The sequence below is a fragment of the Silene latifolia genome, chromosome 6 (assembly GCF_048544455.1).
Source record: "Silene latifolia isolate original U9 population chromosome 6, ASM4854445v1, whole genome shotgun sequence".
Taxonomy (NCBI): Eukaryota; Viridiplantae; Streptophyta; class Magnoliopsida; order Caryophyllales; family Caryophyllaceae; genus Silene; species Silene latifolia.
The window spans coordinates 59,669,273-59,689,905 of record NC_133531.1 but is presented as its reverse complement, the minus strand read 5'-3'; the positions used below and the strand labels follow the sequence as shown (position 1 = coordinate 59,689,905).

The window sequence follows — 20,633 nt, the reverse complement described above, 5'->3', positions numbered from 1 at the left end:
CAAACATGTTTTCAACTAGATGCAAGCAATTATTGTTGTGATGGGATCGAGTTAGTGTATATCTTACAATCCCTAGGAAGGTTTGGGTCCCGGAGCCGAATCGATTAGATTGTACAACACCTACAAGTCGACTTAATCCTCCCTATCCAACAATATGCATGGTCTAATGAGACCCGAGTTGGTTTATGTCTTACAAGTCTCATTGAAAAGATAAGTGATGGGTAAAAAATGCAAGGATTCATAGGCTCGCATTTCATCAAACATAACATGTGCATAAGTTGAAATTACAACAAGCAAGCAAATTAATTATGAAAGCATATTAGATTAAGCATGAATCAATTCCCATGTTGGGCTCCCCTAATTCCCCATTAACCCTAGTTAAGGAAACTACTCACTCATTATCATGTTTAACATGTTAACAGGGTTGTCAATCATATTAACAAAGCAAAACATGATGAATAAATGAAGATGATTAACAATAATTAAAAAGGGATTAAGAGAATTATACCTAATGACGATTCCAAAATAATAAGCAAAGAATAATAGAAGTACTTGATGAATGATTGGAAGGTTGTCAATCCTCCAAATAAACCCAAATAATCTTCAATTACCCAAAATAAAAGATGAACAATAGAGAAATTAAGGAAATGAGATTTGTATTAAGACTTGATTAGAAGTTGATTACAAGATTAAAGAGAGATTAGAATAATATAAACTACACTAGAGATTGATAGGAAGAACATCATAATCCAATTAGTCTAATGGGGTATTTATAGTGGGGATTAGGTGCACAAATTAGGGTTACTAAAGGCTTAAATGATGATTAAGTCCTTAAGAAAAGTTGAGGAATCGCTCCTCCCAAGAATAGATGCGGGTCTCCTTTTAGCTAGTCTTTCAAAAATATGCGCATCTCGAATAGAGCATGAAGAGGACGTGTTGCACTAGGGAACAATCCGAGCGTCCAAAAGGTCGGGACGAGTGGATTGTGTAGGGGGTGGACGAGCGGCCTGGCAGCTGGGACGCTCGGATTCTGGAGCTTCTGAACGAGTTTCCCGACAGGTGAGACGAGCGGATTCCAGTCCAGCGTGCTTTCCCTTCTTTCCTTCTATTCTTCTTCCAACAATCCTCAAGGATCTTGTCGGAGATGTAAGGATCTTCTTCACCATTGCCCATCTACTACATTATGTACAAAGGCCTTCTAGTCTTGTCTTCACTTTGATGCTTGGTCATTGGATTCAATCAATTTAGCTCTATTTTGCCATGAAAATGCAAGGTTTGCACTCCTCTCCTACCAAGGAAACAAAACCTCAAAGAATATGCAAAACAAAGGACTAGAGATAGTAAATGACCCAAATATGCACTAAAAAGCATGGGAACGAGGCTAATTCGGGGATTAAATATGCTCAAATATTGGTCACATCAAATATCCCCAAACCGAACCTTTGCTCTTCCCGAGTAAAGAGGTGACAAAAACTAGGACCCTTATTTAAAATATCCTACTAATATAGCCGATATGAGATAATTAGCGGGTCTCACTCCACCTCTTCAACTCACAACAAGACAACCATGAGGTAGGATGCCTTCTTGCAAGGCAAGGTGGGTCTTGCCAAAATGGCGACACATCCAATCATTGAAGCACACAAAATCAAGTAATGGATGCATCTACAAAAAGAATAGCCACTTTCCTCATCTAAGTGGCGGAAATTATCTAAAGGGGAAACAATTCAAGGGTACACACTCCTTCATAGATATGGTTTCTTCAAACTACTAAGCCTAGAAGGATACCAATAAATCACCTCCAAGTTGTGTCAAGCTAGGGTACCTTTGTCCTCAATCGTTAAATGCTTTCGTCAAGGGTAGACTCCCTATGGTGTTAGAAACATTGGAGGATCGCGGAATTCCCCTTCTTGCCTAGACAAGAAGAAGGGTCGTCCCCTCTCTACCATGCACAAAAATGGATATGATGGATAAAGGGATCAATAAGATTTGAGTTTCATTTGAGAGTTTGCTTTTGTTGTTGTTTTTCCCCCCAATTTCTTGTGGCATATAACATTTGAGAACATTTTCTTTTGCCATTTCTTTGATGTTTTGGCAATTCAACACTTGACAATTTTTCAACTTTTTTTGCATTTTCTTTTGAATATTTTCAAAGTCACCCCATTTGTAGGGAGGGTGCTTTTATTTGAAGCTTTAGGAGTCTATTTTTGCTCCTCTTTTCTTTTGATGCAATTTTGCAAACTTTTTCAACTTTTCATTTCTTTTCTTGAACTCAAATTTGAACAATTTTTGTGCCCATTCCTTTTGATGACAAAATATGGTAGAACATGGATGAATGATGGTTGCATGGTTTCAAGGGTCACCTTGGAATAAACGGTAGCCAAGGAGTTATCACACCACAAGGTACTCTTGACTAGGCCTTAATCCATGGGTCAAAGGGTACTAGCATGACACATCCTAGGGTGTTTTACAAATATTCTAACAAGCAAAGTCTTAAGAAGAAAAAGCATATACTAGGGCCTATATACACTTGTCAAGCTTCCCAAATAGACGGTTTCGAAAATTTTTTCTAACATGCAAACTATATGCCATGATGCAACTAACATTTATACAACCTAATGCATATGCTTCTACCAACTAGTATGTCAAATAATCTAAATGCAAGTCCTAGATTCACATTGTTTATACCGCATCAATTAAAATAAAGCCACATAGTCATTAACATAAAGAGGAAAAAGGGAGATTGGAAAGATCATACCATGCGGCCTTCAATATCCTCATGTCTCGGATGTGGCGTAGTCAATCAATGTGAACAAGGATGAACAAACACAATATATAAAAATAATATATACAAGACTACACTACAAAGGAAATGAACTTGTTTTTGGATTTCCCATCTCCACACTAGTATGGACATTGTCCTCAATGGCCAATACGATAGGAAATTATGCAATGAATATGCATGATGTTTATACTAAATGCAAGCTACACTAAACTACACTACATGATGCATGTGTTTTTGTTATGACGGAGAGCATAATTTAGATTAGATCCCAATGCATATGCATGGACTTCCCCAAACCAAAATAGACATTATTTCTAATGTCAAGAATTTCGGGGGGAGTTCATGCACATGGAATGCAATGCATGAAACAACAAATTGTCATTTTGGATTTTACAAGTCGGGTACAATAAGAATGAACACCTTAATGAAGCCAAGGTGTTAGTCCTCCAATGTTTCTAGGACTCCTCAAAAAGATCAAGATAAAATAAAATAAAAATAAGAGAAGTAGACAAACCATAAGAGAGGTGTAAGAATGTAGGAGCCTCCAAAGTTTGCTAATCCTCACCCATTGTATCATCATCATCATCTTCCTCATTTGAGGCATCATCAACCTCCATAGAAGTAGAGTCATGTCCACTCTCACTTTCACTTTCTTGTTCTTCCCCATTTTCCTCTTCCTCTTGAACTTCTTCTTTCTTGAACCTCTTCTTCTTGAACCTCTTCTTCTTGGTCACCACTCTCATCAACAACCATCTCCTTTCCACCCGGTCTACCACCACTAGAAGTCCTTGCTAAGCTAGATGTAGGAGAGGGGGGGGGGATATTGGGCCTTGTAAGCATTAACTCTATCATTATAAGCTTGTTTATGCATTTCTCTCATGAGTAGAGTCAAGTAATCATTTCCCGCCTCGGCATCTTTGGGGTTGAACTCGTGGTATTCAAATGGGTAAGGTGGGGTTATAATGGAGGATGAGGGCTCGGCACTCTCTTCCCCTTGGTGTTGAATGATGTACTCGGTCTCTTCGGAGAGTGGGAGAAGGTAGTTCGGTCGGTGAACATTCAATCGGCAAATTATACTAGGCAAAGTGAAGGATCTAGCTTTGTTTGTCAACCACCCATATTTGTTGTCAAGAGAGTCGTTCTTGACCCACTTGAACTTGTGAATCATGGTGTCCATATCAATAAAATGGCCTCCTTTTACCGGCACATAAGTGTTGTCTTTGTTGAAATTCCGGTTAAAATGCTTAGCCAAATGGGTAACTAGTCCTCCATTGGCAATAAAGGCCGTGCCTTCTTTGCCACAATCAACATTAAGCCATCGATCAACCAAAAGTCGTAAAGCATGATATGGCTTGGTAAATTCCCTCCCAATGTTCAAAGCCGACTGAAGAAGAATACAATCGAGTTTGGTAAGATGATTTGTGCCATTTCTTGCTATCAAAGTATTCCCAATGACCTTATGCCATACTCTAATGCCCGGATGGTGGACTAAGAGAGCACGACAATCATGAAAGCGTATGAATTTCTTTCCGGAAATTGCCATCCAAAGAGGAGCGGGGTCATAGTTGATAGGAGTCTTTGTATATGTTGGGTCATCACTAAGGCCAAATATCTTACCCAATTCGCCATAAGATAAGCTTCTATCAACATTTTCAAGACGAAACTCGATGACGGTTCGAGTCTCTATCCTTGTGACTTTCAAAGAGCTCAAAAATTCCAAGGTAAGGGAGGGGTATGTCAATTCTTTCATTGTAAACAATTTACCCAACCCCATAGACTCGAAGAAGGTTTTAGTTTGTTCAAGAACACCCAACTTTGACAATGCATCTTCACAAATAAACTTAGTAGGCATAATGGTTTTCTTAGCAAAGAGAATGAATTTCTCCCAATGGGAGTCGGAAGTGAAAATTACCTCCGGATAATTAGATAATTGTTCAATGACCGGAGTTGTTGATGTAGTAGCTTCCATAGGGGGATCTTGTTGTTGAACCTCCAACCTTGCATTATGGATTACCAAAGCCATTGATACTTGTTTTGCTTGAGGAGCTAGTTGCCTTTTAGAAAGTGTCTTCTTTTGGGGTGCCTTGTTTCCTCCTTTAGTTCTTGCCATTCTCCTTTGCTTAATTACACCAATGAAAGATTGAAATCTTCAATTTCTAGTAATGCCCAAATCGATTTAGGATGAATGAATGTTGCTTGGTATCCTAAAAATCGACTCAAAAGTTGAATATTTTGGTGTTTGAATCACTTGTTGTTGCAAAAGGAGTGATTAATTTTTGTTGTGAGGAAGTTTGGATTTGATTTGGTTGAATTTGGTTGAGGAAATTTGTTTTTGTTGATGGAGAGGATGAGGGTTTTGGGGTTTTTGGGTTTTGGGTAGTGTTTGTATTTTAAAGAAATGAGAATGAATGGGAGAGGAGGGTTTAAAAAGACCCGTTAGTTTTGAATCTGCAGAGGAGGACGAGCGGACCAGGTGTCGGGACGCTCGGATTATTCAAAATTTGGGGGTAGAAAAGACGCCACAGGACGAGCGGACTGCAGGAAAGACGAGCGGATTTCTTGAGTGAGACGAGCGTCTTTCTGGGTGGGACGCTCGGATTCCTTTCATGGGAAAAATCCCAGAATTTGGCAGCAAAAAGACGAGCGTCTTTTCTTGAAGGACGACCGTCCAGACTGAGACGAGCGGATTCTCAGCTGAGACGCTTGGATTCACAGTCAGACCCAATTTTTGATTTATGCAGCTTTACCAGACGAGCGTCTGGTAACTTGGACGCTCTAGTTTCTTCAGGACGAGCGGATTACCCCTCGAGCTGCTCGGATTCTTCCTTGACCACATGGATTCAGGTCCATCCGTGGGTACTGCGTAACCCGTGTCGTTATCATTCTTCTTTTCTCGTGTTCTTCATTGTCGGGGCACTACAAAGGCATGAATATCCTAGGCAATTGCTATCCCCACACTAAGGTAAAACACTACACATCAATAAAATCATAAGTCCCTCCCTCATCACTTCTCTCAAAATGATGAAAATCTTGATCAAGACATAAAAATGTAAATCTAAAAATGACAAAAATGCAATGTAATAATTGAAATGCAAGTTAGGGAGTTAGAATATTTACAAATGGTGGTTTAGGGAGGACTCCACCAAACTCTCATCCAATGTGAGATGTCAAGGGGGCATGTTCAAGGTGTTGTTGATGTTACTCAACACCTTGAAGAAGTAGTCGAAAGCTTGCTCATTATCATGATAAAGATCCTCAATAGACCTTTGCACTTGTTATTCTTCATGATGGTCTTGGGTCATAGTATTACCGATATAGGGATTGAATATCCCTTCAAACTCATCATCCCAAAGACCGCATACTTCATCTACTTGATCACTATAAATTTCTTGAGTTGATAGAGACAACTCTCTCTCTTTCTTGTCTTGGCCAATGAGGCCATCTTCTTCACTTGTCATGGGTGAGCTTTTCAAGCTCTCATTGTTGCAATTTCCTTGCTCTTTTGATGGAGCATCATCTACTTTCTTTTTCCATTGAAATTCCAACTTCTTATCATCTTTCCGGCTATATTGATCAACCATAAAACATGGCTCATGCAATTGGGGAGCTCTCATGGTCTTGTCAAGATTGAAAGTAATGGTTTCATCTCCCACTTCAAGGGTGAGCTCTCCATGCTTCACATCGATTACCGCTCCCGCGGTGTGCAAGAAAGGTCTTCCTAAGATAATAGGAATGTTGGAGTCTTCTTCCATGTCAACAATAACGAAATCCACCGGGATGAAGAATTATCCAATTCTCACGGGAACATCTTCCCATACCCCTAAAGGTGTCTTTGTTGATCTATCCGCCATTTGAAGCGTGATGTTGGTGCATTTGAGTTCTCCCATTCCTAGCCTCTTGCTAATCGAATATGGCATGACACTAACACTTGCCCCAAGGTCACATAAAGCTTTGTTGATTGTAGTGTCACCAATAGTGCATGGAATGGAGAAGCTTCCCGGATCCTTGAGCTTTGGAGGTGAGCTCCCTTGAAGGATGGCACTACTCACCTTAGTGAAGGCAATAGTCTCAAGCTTCCGGATTGATTTCTTCTTTGTAAGAATGTCCTTCATGTACTTTCCATAGGCCGGAACGTGATTGATCAATTCCGTGAATGGAATCGAGAATTCTAAATTCTTCACAATTTCCATAAATTTTCCAAGTTGGTCATCAAACTTAGGCTTAGCTTGACGACTCGGGAATGGAAGTCTAATCACAATTGGCTCCTTCTCTTTGGCCTTTTCTTCTTTTTTCTTTGAAACTTCTTGATTGGTGGGTTCTTCTTCCTTAGAGTTTTGCACAACTCTTTCCTTATCACTAGCTTCCACAACTTCATCCTCAACTTGCTTCGTTGGCCATTCATATCTTGTACCACTCCTCAAGTGGATGGCACTAACCGATTCATGTCTTGGGGGATTACTTTGAGGTGGTAATTGCCCCTTTTGTCTTTGAGAGCTTGAAGATGCTAGTTGGGTCATTTGAGTTTCCAACATTTTTGTGTGGGCTAGGATGTTGTTGATGGTGATGTCTTTTGATTGGCTATCTTTTTGCATTTGAGTGAAAAATTCTTGTTGATTCTTTTGCATTTGGAGGACCGCTTTTTGAACATCAAAACCTTGGTCATTTTGTTGATTGTATGGAGTTTTATTTTGGTAACCTTGGTTTTGGTTATAAAAGGGTCTTTGATTTTGGTTTCTCACGGGAGGTGGGGTGTATGTGAAAGATCATAGATCCATATTAGACTCTCTAATAAAATTAATTTATCTCATAAATTGTTATTTAGGTGATCTATGTAACATGCATGCTAATATGAAAGCATAAAAAGAAGGTATAAGGAAAAACAATTTCCTTACATTGAATATATGGTAAAATGGGCACAAACTAGTTCTCCTTACTAGTTTGTTCTTGAGCTAAAATGATATGGATGATCCTCCTTGAAAAACCTTCAAAAAGAAAGTCTCCTTCAAGTTGCACTCAAGAACTAACCCAATAATAATAACAAGTTTGTACTAGTAACTTGTTAATATAGCTCCCTTGATAAATATTAGTAATATCACTAACTTTTCTTAGTAATATTAATAATGGATACTAGTTGATGAATTATTATTGTAGAGAGATACAGAGAAAAGTTCACATGCAAAATGTAGAGTGTGTTATGAGGTAGTGTAGAAATGTGAACAATATATGGAGTGTTGAAGTGGGGAAAGTGGCGGGTGGTGGAGTATATTAGTGGACAATTTTTGTCTTATAATTTTATCTTACATCACATGCAAAATCTAGTATAAGATATATATTATGGTAGTATACAAAATAAGGTAAAATGATTATGTGAGTAATCATCCACTACACTTATTTTACACGGTCTACTTGACCATATACGGGTCCATGTTGGTTTTTATATTTGTCGCACAAATCCGTGTAATTTTCATTTTAAACATCGTATCATGTTTAAATACTTCCATAATTAATTCGTCCAATTCACTCCGTAAATATACGTGTACCACTACACATATTATTTACGTACTAATATTAATCACATTAATCAATTAGTACAATTTTAGTAAATTAACATTAATTAACTAAAACCCGTTTCCCAAAACTTATTATTTAATTATCGCATAATTAAATAATAACTGCCGCTCCTCGAGTTTGCAACTCGAAATCTCTCTAAAACTAATCGACTAACCTCTTAGTCTATAAATCAAGGGACTAAACAAATTGTATCTCATACAATTAATTAGTTATCAATTGGGGTTCGTTCCTTTAGGTGTGACCGAAAGGGGTCAGTTGATCACCGCCGTCTCACGACAATAACGTCAAACTCTAGTCAGCCAACCGTTATCGATTTACGTTAATCAACTGACGAGGATCAAATAATTAATATCTGATGATATTCCATTAATGAGATTTATTATGTTAACGCACTATTGTGGAGGACACTAACTCCAACAATCTCCCACTTGTCCGACACAAGGTGTGCGCTACCAATTCTCTTGTCCGTTTTAATCTCCCACTCAATGTAAGGTGTCTTTCAGGTCGCACTTGCACATGAACACATCGCGAGTGGTTTTCTCGATCGCGAGTGTGACTACCTGACCGGAAATATCTCTCACAGATTACTTCCGAGCGTGGCCACGCATTTGTAGTCATTAACTCCTCGAGTGGCCTTGAGATATAGTTACCCAACGTGGGTGGACAATTCCTGTATGCCCTATCTATCCTATTGCACAATATAGCTCACCATGACCTAGTAAATGCCCTTTTGGCCTCCTTTCACGGCACGACCTAGGACAAAAACCAAAGTCACTCGGAAACCGCACCGCTCGGATAATAGTCTCCAATCAAAAGAATCGACTCATTAGAACATCTTAGAGATCCCCGCCACGACCAGGCGTCTATAATAGAACTTAGGGACTCTCTAAATGGTCACTGTCCGGCAAAGTGTCACACACTCTGCCTATGTAATCGACCAGTCATCACATATGACCTTATGGTGTTGAACAACCATCAATCGACTTACAATCTAGTCACTCCAAGACGTCACCTCATTAAGTGACTAGGGACAAAATACAATGTTCATCTTATTCACTTGAATAGTGTTCAACATTGTCTCCACAACTTATTCAGATAAACAAGGTATTAAAATTTAGTCACACTAAATAAAAATTCATAAAAGAATGAATACGAAAACAATGAATGTGATTATCATATATATATATAATAAAAGATACACTATCCAATTATTACATATCCATAATCTAAAGAAAATCTGGTACTCGTCTCAATCCCATAGCGACGACATGACCATCATGCTTAGCCTTTGATAAAGGCTTGGTTAAAGGATCAGCAATATTGTCATCTGTCCCAACCTTACAAATGTCAATTTCCTTCCTTTCCACATACTCTCTAATTACATGGTATTTCCTTTCAATGTGTCTAGATTTGTTACTAGACTTAGGCTCTTTGGCTTGAAAAATAGCTCCACTGTTATCACAATATAGAGTGATAGGATCTTTGGCGGAATGGACTACTCCTAGCCCCTCCATGAATTGCCTAATCCAAACAGCTTCCTTCAGCAGTCTCGACGCCGCAAGGTACTCGGCCTCTGTTGTAGAATCCGCAGAACACTTTGCTTGAAGCTCTTCCAAAGAAAACGGCTCCTCCATTTAGCATAAACACATAGCCGGATTGGGATTTCATGTCATCCCGATCGGTTTGGAAACTTGCGTCCGTGTAACCTCTTACACGCAACTCAGTTTCTCCTCCAAACACTAAGAATGAATCCTTAGTCCTTCTCAAGTACTTAAGGATGTTCTTTACGGCTATCCAGTGACTCTCACCAGGCTTGGCTTGATACCGACTTGTCATGCTCAAGGCATACGCAACGTCGGGGCGAGTGCAAATCATAGCATACATGATAGACCCAACATCGGAAGCATAAGGGACGGTCTTCATGTGTTCAACTTCCTTAGGGGTAGAGGGAGACTGTGACTTGCTCAAAGTAATCCCTTGGCCCATAGGCAGAAATCCTCTCTTGGAGTCTTTCATATTGAACCGGTCAAGAACTTTGTCAATATAAGCTTCTTGACTCAATGCTAGTATCCTTTTGGACCTATCCCTAAAGATCCGGATACCTAAGATTCGTTGTGCCTCTCCCAAGTCCTTCATTTGGAAGTGTTTCCCTAGCCACTCCTTAACGGAAGTGAGCGATGGAATGTCATTCCCAATGAGCAATATGTCATCCACATATAGGACAAGGAATGCAACCTTACTCCCACTAAAATTCATGTATAAACACGGTTCTTCCACACTTCTAGTGAAACCGTATTGTTTAATAACATGATCAAAGCGATGATTCCAACTCCTAGATGCTTGCTTAAGACCATAAATGGACTTCTTGAGCTTACACACCTTCTTAGGGTTAGATGTATCCACAAAACCTTCGGGTTGTATCATGTACACCTCTTCTTCTAGAATCCCATTCAAGAAGGCGGTTTTGACATTCATTTGCCAAATCTCATAATCATGAAATGCGGCAACCGCTAAGATTATCCTAATGGACCTAAGCATAGCGACTGGAGCGAAGGTTTCGTCATAGTGTAAACCATGAACTTGGGTGAAACCTTTTGCCACCAATCTAGCTTTGTAAACATCCACATGTTTATCCACGCCGAGTTTAATTTTATATATCCATTTACACTGAAGAGGTCGCACTCCCTCAGGTAAATCCACCAAGTCCCATACTTGGTTCTCGTACATGGAATCTATTTCGGATCGCATGGCTTCTAGCCAAAGCGAGGAGTCGGGACTAGACATGGCCGATTTGTAGGTAGTGGGTTTATCACTTTCAAAAAGTAACAAAACTCCATCCTCTTCGATGTTACCAAGGTAACGGTCAGGTGGATTAGAAATCCTACTTGACTTTCTAGGAACAATTACCGTTTCAGAGGAAGAGGGAATGCTTTCCTCCACGTTATCCTCTACCTCATTCTCGGTTTGTGGCTCTCGAACTTCTTCAAGTTCAAATTTTCTCCCACTCTGTCTCCTAGAAATAAACTCCTTTTCTAGAAAGACAGCATCACGAGCCACAAACACTTTGTTCTCGTTTTTATTGTAGAAGTAATAGCCACGTGTTTCCCTTGGATATCCTACAAAAAGACATTTGTCAGACCTGGGTGCAAGCTTATTGTCAGACTTGATCTTAACGTACGCTTCGCAACCCCAAATACGCATGAATGACAAATGAGGGACTTTCCCTGTCCATATCTCATATGGAGTCTTATCGGCCGCTTTAGTCGGGCTTCAATTTAGTGAAAATACTGCAGACAAGAGGGCAAAACCCCAAAATGAACTAGGAAGCTCAGTTAGACTCATCATGGACCGAACCATATAAAGTAAAGTTCGGTTTCTCCTTTCGGCCACACCATTTAATTGCGGTGTGCCAGGAGGAGTCCATTGTGATACTATACCACAATCTTTTAGGTGTGAATCAAATTCAATATTTAGATACTCACCACCATGGTCGGACTGTAGAGTCTTTATCTTTTTATCCAATTGGTTCTCTACTTCTTTTTGAAACTCTTTGAACTTGTCAAAGGCTTCACTATTGTTCTTCATTAAGTAGACATACCCATATCTACTTAAGTCATCAGTAAAAGTAATGAAGTAGTGAAAACCTCCTCTAGCGGTGATGGTTAATGGTCCACACACATCCGTGTGTATGAGAGCCAAAACCTCACTAGCTCGTGTCCCTTTTCCCGCAAAAGGTGCACGAGTCATCTTGTCAAGAAGGCAAGACTCGCATGTGCCATAAGATTCGAAACCAAATGGGTTGAGCACTTTTGATGAAGCAAGTCTCTTAATGCGTCTTTCGTTTATGTGGCCTAAACGACAATGCCAAAGGTATGATTCGTTTGGATCACCCTTTTTGAGCTTTTTCGTTTCCATATGATAAACGTCATTAACATCATTTAAAACATAAATGCCTCCAATTGAAATGGCCTTGCCATAAACCACATCATTAAAAGAAAAAGTACAACACTTGTCCTTAATCATAAAACAAAATCCTTCCGCGTCTAACGCGAAAATGGAGATGATGTTCTTAGTTAAAGTTGGTACAAAATAACACTTATTTAAATACAACTCTAAACCACTAGCTAAAGTGAGCACATAGGTCCCTACGGCAACGGCGGCTACTCTAGCTCCATTGCCCATGCGGAGATCCACATCACCTTTTGCTAGTGCTTGCACGTCCCTTATACCCTGCAAATGGTTACAAAGGTGAGAGCCACATCCGGTATCAAGTACCCAAGTGGAAGTACAAGCATAATTAACGTCTATCACAGAGAGAGAAAATCATACCAATAGGCGTCACACGCCCTTCCTTGAGATCCTCCAAGTATTTGGGACAACTCCTCCTATAATGCCCCTTCCCATTACAATGGAAACATTCGGCCTCGGAGAGCTTGACACTTTTTGCCTTGGGATTGCCATTCTCAACGGCCTTCCCTTTTCCCTTGTCATTTTCTTTGACGATTTCTTGAATTGGGACTTTTCTTTCCCTTTTCCTTTCTTGACTCCAAGAGACATGTTCTTTAACTTCATGGTTAAAACATCTCCCTTTTCACTCCCACTAGCCTCCATATCCCTCTCCGCTTGGGAGAGGAGTGCATGAATTTCATGGTAACTCTTATCCATGTCATTCATGTTGTAGTTTACCCTAAAGTGGGCAAACTTGGTGGGGAGTGAGTGAAGGATTCGATCCACCACAAGAGTTTTAGGAATCTTACACCCTAGACGCTCTAGGATGTCAACATATTCGACCATTTTAAGTACATGGGGACCAACCTTTTGGCCCCTCTCAAGCTTAGCTTCAAAGAAGCGTGCCGCCGCATCGTATTGACGGACTTTTGGTGTTTGTGAAAACATAGTGATCATACGAGTGAATATCTCGTAAGCATTTAAAGAAATGCATGATAGCTTGAGCTTTGGCGATATTGACCATATCAACACATTCTTGATATCATTCAACATCCTCACATAGTCATCATAGGCGGTCCGCACTGCCGATGAAGCTCTTGCACCGGGCTCGATTGGAGGAGCATCGGTCAAGTAAGTGAGCACATTGTCGGACAACGCGGCACTTTTGATGTTGGATTCCCATTCAAGAAAGTTACTACCGTCATCTTTTAAAATACATTTGTCCATTACGGACCTTAGCCATGAATCTTTGCCTAGTGAAGTAGTCGATGGAGTTGATGAAGTTGCCATTGCGAATTAAAAATGCTACAACAAAAAGGAAAAATTAACATTCATTGTTTTAAAAAATTACTTGTTAAAACATGTTTAGCAAGTTTTAGCATTTATATAATGACCTCCCACTAAGTTATATAAATGATTCCAAGACCCAAATATTAAACAAAAATGAGCATCGCTTGGGCGAAACATCCCATAATTGCGTAAATTCGGTAAGTCACGTTGACTAATTTTACCTCTAGAACTCTTGGTCGACGAATTTCCTCAAATTCATCTACTAGCCCCGGAACACAAGACCGTCTTATATCCCGTTGAGTCCAACCAATTTTGGCGTGTGATAACCGCTTACCACCCTACTTACCCAAGGTAAAAAGAGAACACCCCGCTTGGGCGAGCGTGGCTCTAATGAACAAGAGATTCATAGGTGTTACTAATTGGTAAGGCTAATCTCAATTTTAGTTATGTGAGAGATCTTGTCAATTTAGTCATAAATTCCTTATAAGTGAATTAATTCGATGAATGTAAATGACGTGAATTGACAATCGTGAAAATAAAATGCATGTGAATGGCGATTTTGGCATGCGCGAAAATAAAACAAGCAAACATGTAAGCATATGAATAAATCCTAGTATGGCCACCTAGTTAATAAAAACTAGTCAATTACATTTCCGAAACCAACTCCTTGGTCCCTTGCCTCTTCATTCCATAAGTGGCTCTTCCTTGTGGGATTTGGAACACCTTCCAAAAATAGACTCCGTCTCGTTGTAATCCGTCTTTTGGAAACGCCGGTAAAAATAACTATTACAAATGAATTACATAGCTATTCCTATTATAAATTAATTAATAAAATAAATAAAACTATTAATTAATTACAAACCGACGATACGAGATCGTATTTAATTACAAACAAATCGATATTCCCATTCATTTCGGGTAATAACGATTAAAATTAACTAGGCCATACTAGATACAAAAAGATAAATACTTTAAATAAATGACAATCATTCATTCAACTTAAATAAATATGCTTAAAATGCTGTAAATATGATGCCAAAATCGCTCTATCTATCAATCGTTGGTATCCATCTCGGTTTTTGTGGATTTAATCGATTTTTAACATGTAAAAATCAATAATTAACTCTTAAATCTCATTTAAGTCCAAACTAATTGTCCAAACTGATTTGAACCTCAAAATTAGTCCTCACTAATTTTATGATACATAATTAGTTTGATTTGGTGATATTTTGCTAATTTAATCGGTAAAATCATAATATTTAAGTAAAAATCCAAAATAATTGAAAAAAATTACCCAAAAAATTGAAACAAAAATTTTTAGTATTCTGGAACACTCCCAAGAACACCAAAAAGTCAGAAAAATGCCCAAAAATTCCGGATAAATTTTGTGAAGAAAAAGATCGATATTTATCGGTTTTTAACCACTAAAACCAATAAACATCAAAACAAAGTGAAAACACACATGCAAAATCACTTTTGACATTTAAATAATATTCTTAAATGTACATAAATTTATCATGGGCAGAATCAAAAATTTCGAAATTATGATTAACTAATTTGACTTTTATCGACTTTTTACTTAAAAAATCAATAAACATGCAAAACTCCGAACCAACCTTCAACTTTTTGCATACAAACAGTAGAAAACATGCATGAACTACCATAAAAAATCCATGCACCGAATCAATATTTAACTAATTTTAGTCAATTTTTCACTAAAATGCGACATTTTGACTCGGTTTTCCACCAAAAATCATTAAAAATAGCAAAATAACTTCAAAAATCACCAAAAAAATTTCACAAACCTTTTGAGATCATTAGGTATGCATGTCCCAAAATTTTCGTGCTAAAACCTCCTCTAACACAATTTTTGAATTTTTACTAATTATCTCATAATTCATTAAAATGCTTAAAATCAACATGCAAATTACAAGCCTATGCTCTGATACCACTTGAAAGATCATAGATCCATATTAAACTCTCTAATAAAATTAATTTATCTCATAAATTGTTATTTAGGTGATCTATGTAACATGCATGCTAATATGAAAGCATAAAAAGAAGGTATAAGGAAAAACAATTTCCTTACATTGAATATATGGTAAAATGGGCACAACCTAGTTATCCTTACTAGTTTGTTCTTGAGCTAAAATGATATGGATGATCTTCCTTGAAAAACCTTCAAAAAGAAAGTCTCCTTCAAGTTGCACCCAAGAACTAACCCAATAATAATAACAAGTTTGTACTAGTAAAACTTGTTAATATAGCTCCCTTGATAAATATTAGTAATATCACTAACTTTTCTTAGTAATTTTAATAATGGATACTAGTTGATGAATTATTATTGTAGAGAGATAGAGAGAAAAGTTCACATGCAAAATGTAGAGTGTGTTATGAGGTAGTGTAGAAATGTGAACAATATATGGAGTGTTGAAGTGGGGAAAGTGGAGGCTGGTGGAGTATATTAGTGGACAATTTTTGTCTTATAATTTTATCTTACATCACATGCAAAATCTAGTATAAGATATATATTATGGTAGTATACAATTTTATCTTACAATTTTTGTCTTATGTGAGTAATCATCCACTACACTTATTTTACACGGTCCACTTGACCATATACGGGTCCATGTTGGTTTTTATATTTGTCGCACAAATCCGTGTAATTTTCATTTTAAACATCGTATCATGTTTAAATACTTCCATAATTAATTCGTCCAATTCACTCCGTAAATATACGTGTACCACTACACATATTATTTACGTACTAATATTAATCACATTAATCAATTAGTACAATTTTAGTAAATTAACATTAATTAACTAAAACCCGTTTCCCAAAACTTATTATTTAATTATCGCATAATTAAATAATAACTGCCGCTCCTCGAGTTTGCAACTCGAAATCTCTCTAAAAATAATCGACTAACCTCTTAGTCTATAAATCAAGGGACTAAACAAATTGTATCTCATACAATTAATTAGTTATCAATTGGGGTTCGTTCCTTTAGGTGTGACCGAAAGGGGTCAGTTGATCACCGCCGTCTCACGACAATAACGTCAAAATCTAGTCAGCCAACCGTTATCGATTTACGTTAATCAACTGACGAGGATCAAATAATTAAATATCTGATGATATTCCATTAATGAGATTTATTATGTTAACGCACTATTGTGGAGGACACTAACTCCAACAGTATGTTGGTTGAGGGTTTTGAACATTTTGGCTTTTGTATGAGAGATTTGGGTGGAATTTGGTGTTTTCATTGTAATAGTTAGAATAAGGGGTACCACTCTTGTATGCTTAAAAAGCATTCACTTGCTCACTTGTTCCCCTACATTCACTTTGGTCATGTCCCAAAGTTCCACAATTCTCACATATCCCACTTGGGATTGATGAAGATGCTACCATGGCATTAACATGTTGCTTTGGTGATTTTGAGGCTTCTTCAAGCTTAGCCATAGCCTTCTCAAACTTCAAGTTGATGGTATCAATATGAGCACTGAGTTGAGCACCCAATTGAGTAATAGAGTCCACTTTATGCTTTCTTCCTCTAGTAGCCTTGCGAGGTCTACTATATTGTGAATTATGGACCGCCATTTCCTCAATCTTGTTCCAAGTTTGATTATCGTCAACTTCGGTGAACATACCATTTGATCCCATGTTGAGAATGTTTCGAGAGTCTTCATAAAGACCATTCCAAAATTGTTGTACCAAGAACCACTCGCTAAGTCCATGATGGGGACATGAGCGACAAGTTCCTTTGAATTGCTCCCAAGCTTCATACAAAGATTCTTCGTCCCTTTGCTTAAAACCCGTGATTTGAGCTCTTAGCATGTTAGTCTTTTCCGGAGGGTAGAACTTTTTGTAGAAAGCTAGAGCCAACTTTTTCCAAGAATCAATTCCAAGAGTAGCCTTATCAAGGCTCTTTAACCATTGTTTCGCGGTACCAATTAGAGAAAAAGGAAATAAGACCCATCGAATTTGGTCTTGAGTCACACCGGTTTGTGAAATCGCATCACAATAGTCACAAAAAGACTCCATGTGAGAATGAGGGTCTTCACCAGGCATCCCCCCAAATTGGCTTCTTTCGACTAATTGGATAAATGTGGATTTTGCAATGAAATTTCCGGTTAAGTGTTGTGGTGTGGGAGTTCCATTGGGTAGGTTCTCCTCGGTTGGTACTGTAATACTACGGATTTTTTATAAGCTAAGTACTCGACCGAGTAGAGCATACTCGACCGAGTAAGGGATACTCGGCCAAGTATTCCCAATACTCGACCGAGTAATCCTCTGTGATAATTACGTTCGCTTCTGGAGTCGAAAACTCGGCCGAGTAATATAGTTACTCGACCGAGTATCCTGTACTCGACCTAGTATGCTATGTACTCGACCGAGTACCTCAGTGGGCGGCTATTTTGAGTCAGTGGCTATATTTTCACCTTAATTTTTAAGTCGGTGGTTATGTTCTTACATTTGTTTTGAGTCGTGGGGTATGTGCACACGTATGTTTTGAGTCTTAACGCATTCTTTTATATATGTGACGGTCTTGATACGTAAGTCACCAAATGCTATGATAGGGAGGATGCCGGCGTATGAGGGATAGGTGTTGGATATAAAGGACATGAGTTATATGTGGTTGTGAGGGATAGTGGAACAAGAAAAGAGTAGATTGATGAGTTAATCGAGACAAGGAGCATGTTTTGTGAGATATGATGAGTGATATAGTCGTGGGTTGAGTAATATAAAAGTAAGTGCATATGGGCAAGGGTGATGTAAGTGTAAAGAAACGTGAGAATGAAAGATTGAGATGAGGGATACGAATAGTGGCGTATTGGGATGTGTAAGGATTTATGGAGGGAGACGGTCTGGATTGAGTTGCTTAAGGATATATGTGATAAAAGGTCGCTATAGAGAGATGGAAAAGAAAAGTGTATAGTGAGGCAAGTTATGCCGCGATGAGTAGACAGTGGTTGATTTGGGAATTTGGAATATCAAGGGGTGAGCCTAGTGTGTAATTCTTTGAGAAATTAACGGTATGAGGTAAATTTTTGGTCTTCTAGAGATACGAAAGGGAGATACGACTAATTGAAGAGTAACTGTTAGTGTGTGGACTTGATGGTGACAAGGGAAGTGAGAAGAAAGATAAGAGAGGATAAATGATAAGAAGAATGATAAGATATTGATATGAATTAAGGTAATTAGAGTTGTGGAGCTATGGAAAAATAAACAAATTACTAAAGAGTTAGGTAGAAAGAGAAAGGAGATGAATTATTAATTGGTATTATTGAGTAAAAAGGGGGAAATAAGGATGGAAGTGAGTTGAGAGAATGTTGACCGGAGTTAAGGAGCATGAAAGTAGGAAATTATGGAAATGTACGATAGTCTCACTAGAGGGTGTGAGTTAACGGTCATATAAGAGAATAGGACGACATGTTAGCCGTGAGTTTCGAGGTATTAATGAAATGAGAAGCTTTTAGAGTGTTTGCACGATATGAGACTTTGATGGAGAGTTAGGTAACGATATGATAAAGGATAGAATTGGGAATAATGTTGAGGTAGATTTTGTTGATGGATTGGATGTTCGTTATTTGGGATGATAACCAAAGAGATGAAACGGAGTGTTATATTAAGAGGTGATAGTAAGAGAGTGGTCACATGAAGGATGTTGGTGTCATAGTATTGTCACTAGTGGTTAAGGATGATGTTACTTTAGAGAAGTTAGTTGTTCTAATGAGGTTGATTTTGTGGAGGTGATTAGTATGTTTGGTTGTGAGGGAGTATAAGATGTGGGTATATGAGGTGTTCGCTCGAAGTTGGGTACTGATGTTATGGCTACATTTGCCGGAGGGGTGATAATTGTGTGTATGAGAGGATATGTTATGAAAGGCACCTGAGTTAAGTCCGGATGAGAGGTATTCATTGTCAAGTGGTAACTTACGTGCTCAGGATTGGCTAGCTAGATTCGATTATGAGTCCATGAGGTGTGTAAAACTTTATGTGAGGTCCTGGCCTAACGAGTAATGGTGTGGCGTGATAGTTACGAGACGTTATATGTGTGTTCCCCATCATATGTTATACTTATATGTGTATGCATGATATCTGTGAGTAATGGTGTGAGGTTCCAGCCTCAAGAGTCATGGTATGGATAACATTTATAAGGTTGGTATTTGTGATTCCGTCTCATATGCTGCGTCGTGATCTGGTAGAGCAGTTTTAATAAAGTCTTGTGGTCAAGGAAGTTGTGCTGAGTCAGTGTTATGAGATTGTAAAAGTTGTGATGGCTATCGATGTGGTTTTGTGCACTGTACACGGTAATCCGTGTGGTGATACGGGTATTTTCATGTTGTCACATATTGTTGTTTGTTTAATGTTGTTTGCTGTTAGTGTCGGTGTTGGCATATCGAGTGTTGTTTTGTTTGTTAATGTTTCTTATCAGTTTCGGCTTTAGATTGGAGGTAGAGTGGGATATGAAAGAGAGTTGGGTATGGTTTTGTTGTTGTCATGATATAGTAATATTCTGTTAATAGGACTCAGTAGTGAGAGGTTGTTGGAGTACTTTTGATCTTGTTTTAGATGAGGCATTGGTGGACATAGTTGTAGCAAGAGATTGTGGAGCATGTGTAGTATTGAACTGGGACTACATGTGGTTTAGCACCTTTTATTGGGACAGTGAGTACAGAGTTTTGGGACTTAGTATCATATCAAGTCAAGGGTGAGTTTTGTGGTAATAAAAGAAGTGAACTTGAGATGCTAATGTAAGTATGTGTAACACTTGAGGATTGTGAGATAAGATTGTGGAGGTGAGTGTATATGTATATAGAAGTATGTCGTGTTGTGGTAATGTAGAAGAGATGAAGTAGTGGTTATACTGAGGATTTTATGATATATGTTATGTGAGTACAAACAATTGGAGGCACGAGAGCTGCTAGAGTAAGAGAACCTTGGATATAGGAGTGGATGTAGTAAGTGTCGAGGCTATAGGCGGATATCGTTGACATGCGGTCGTGATGAGGATAATGAGAAGATATATAGTTAGGG

General features: G+C 38.4%; 1 long non-coding RNA gene and 1 other non-coding gene across 2 annotated transcripts; one reads left to right on the top strand and one right to left on the bottom strand.

The window, feature by feature from the left end:
* Positions 1–12,307: 12,307 nt before the first annotated feature.
* On the bottom strand, positions 12,308–13,482 carry LOC141658760 (uncharacterized). The gene is made up of 2 exons (XR_012549401.1): positions 12,683–13,482; positions 12,308–12,583 (listed from the first exon to the last, which is right to left on the bottom strand). It is a non-coding gene; the product is annotated as an uncharacterized LOC141658760 (long non-coding RNA).
* Positions 13,483–17,322: 3,840 nt separating this feature from the next.
* LOC141589350 (small nucleolar RNA R71) lies at positions 17,323–17,429 on the top strand. Its single transcript, XR_012520292.1, has one exon. It is a non-coding gene; the product is annotated as a small nucleolar RNA R71 (small nucleolar RNA).
* Positions 17,430–20,633: the final 3,204 nt, after the last annotated feature.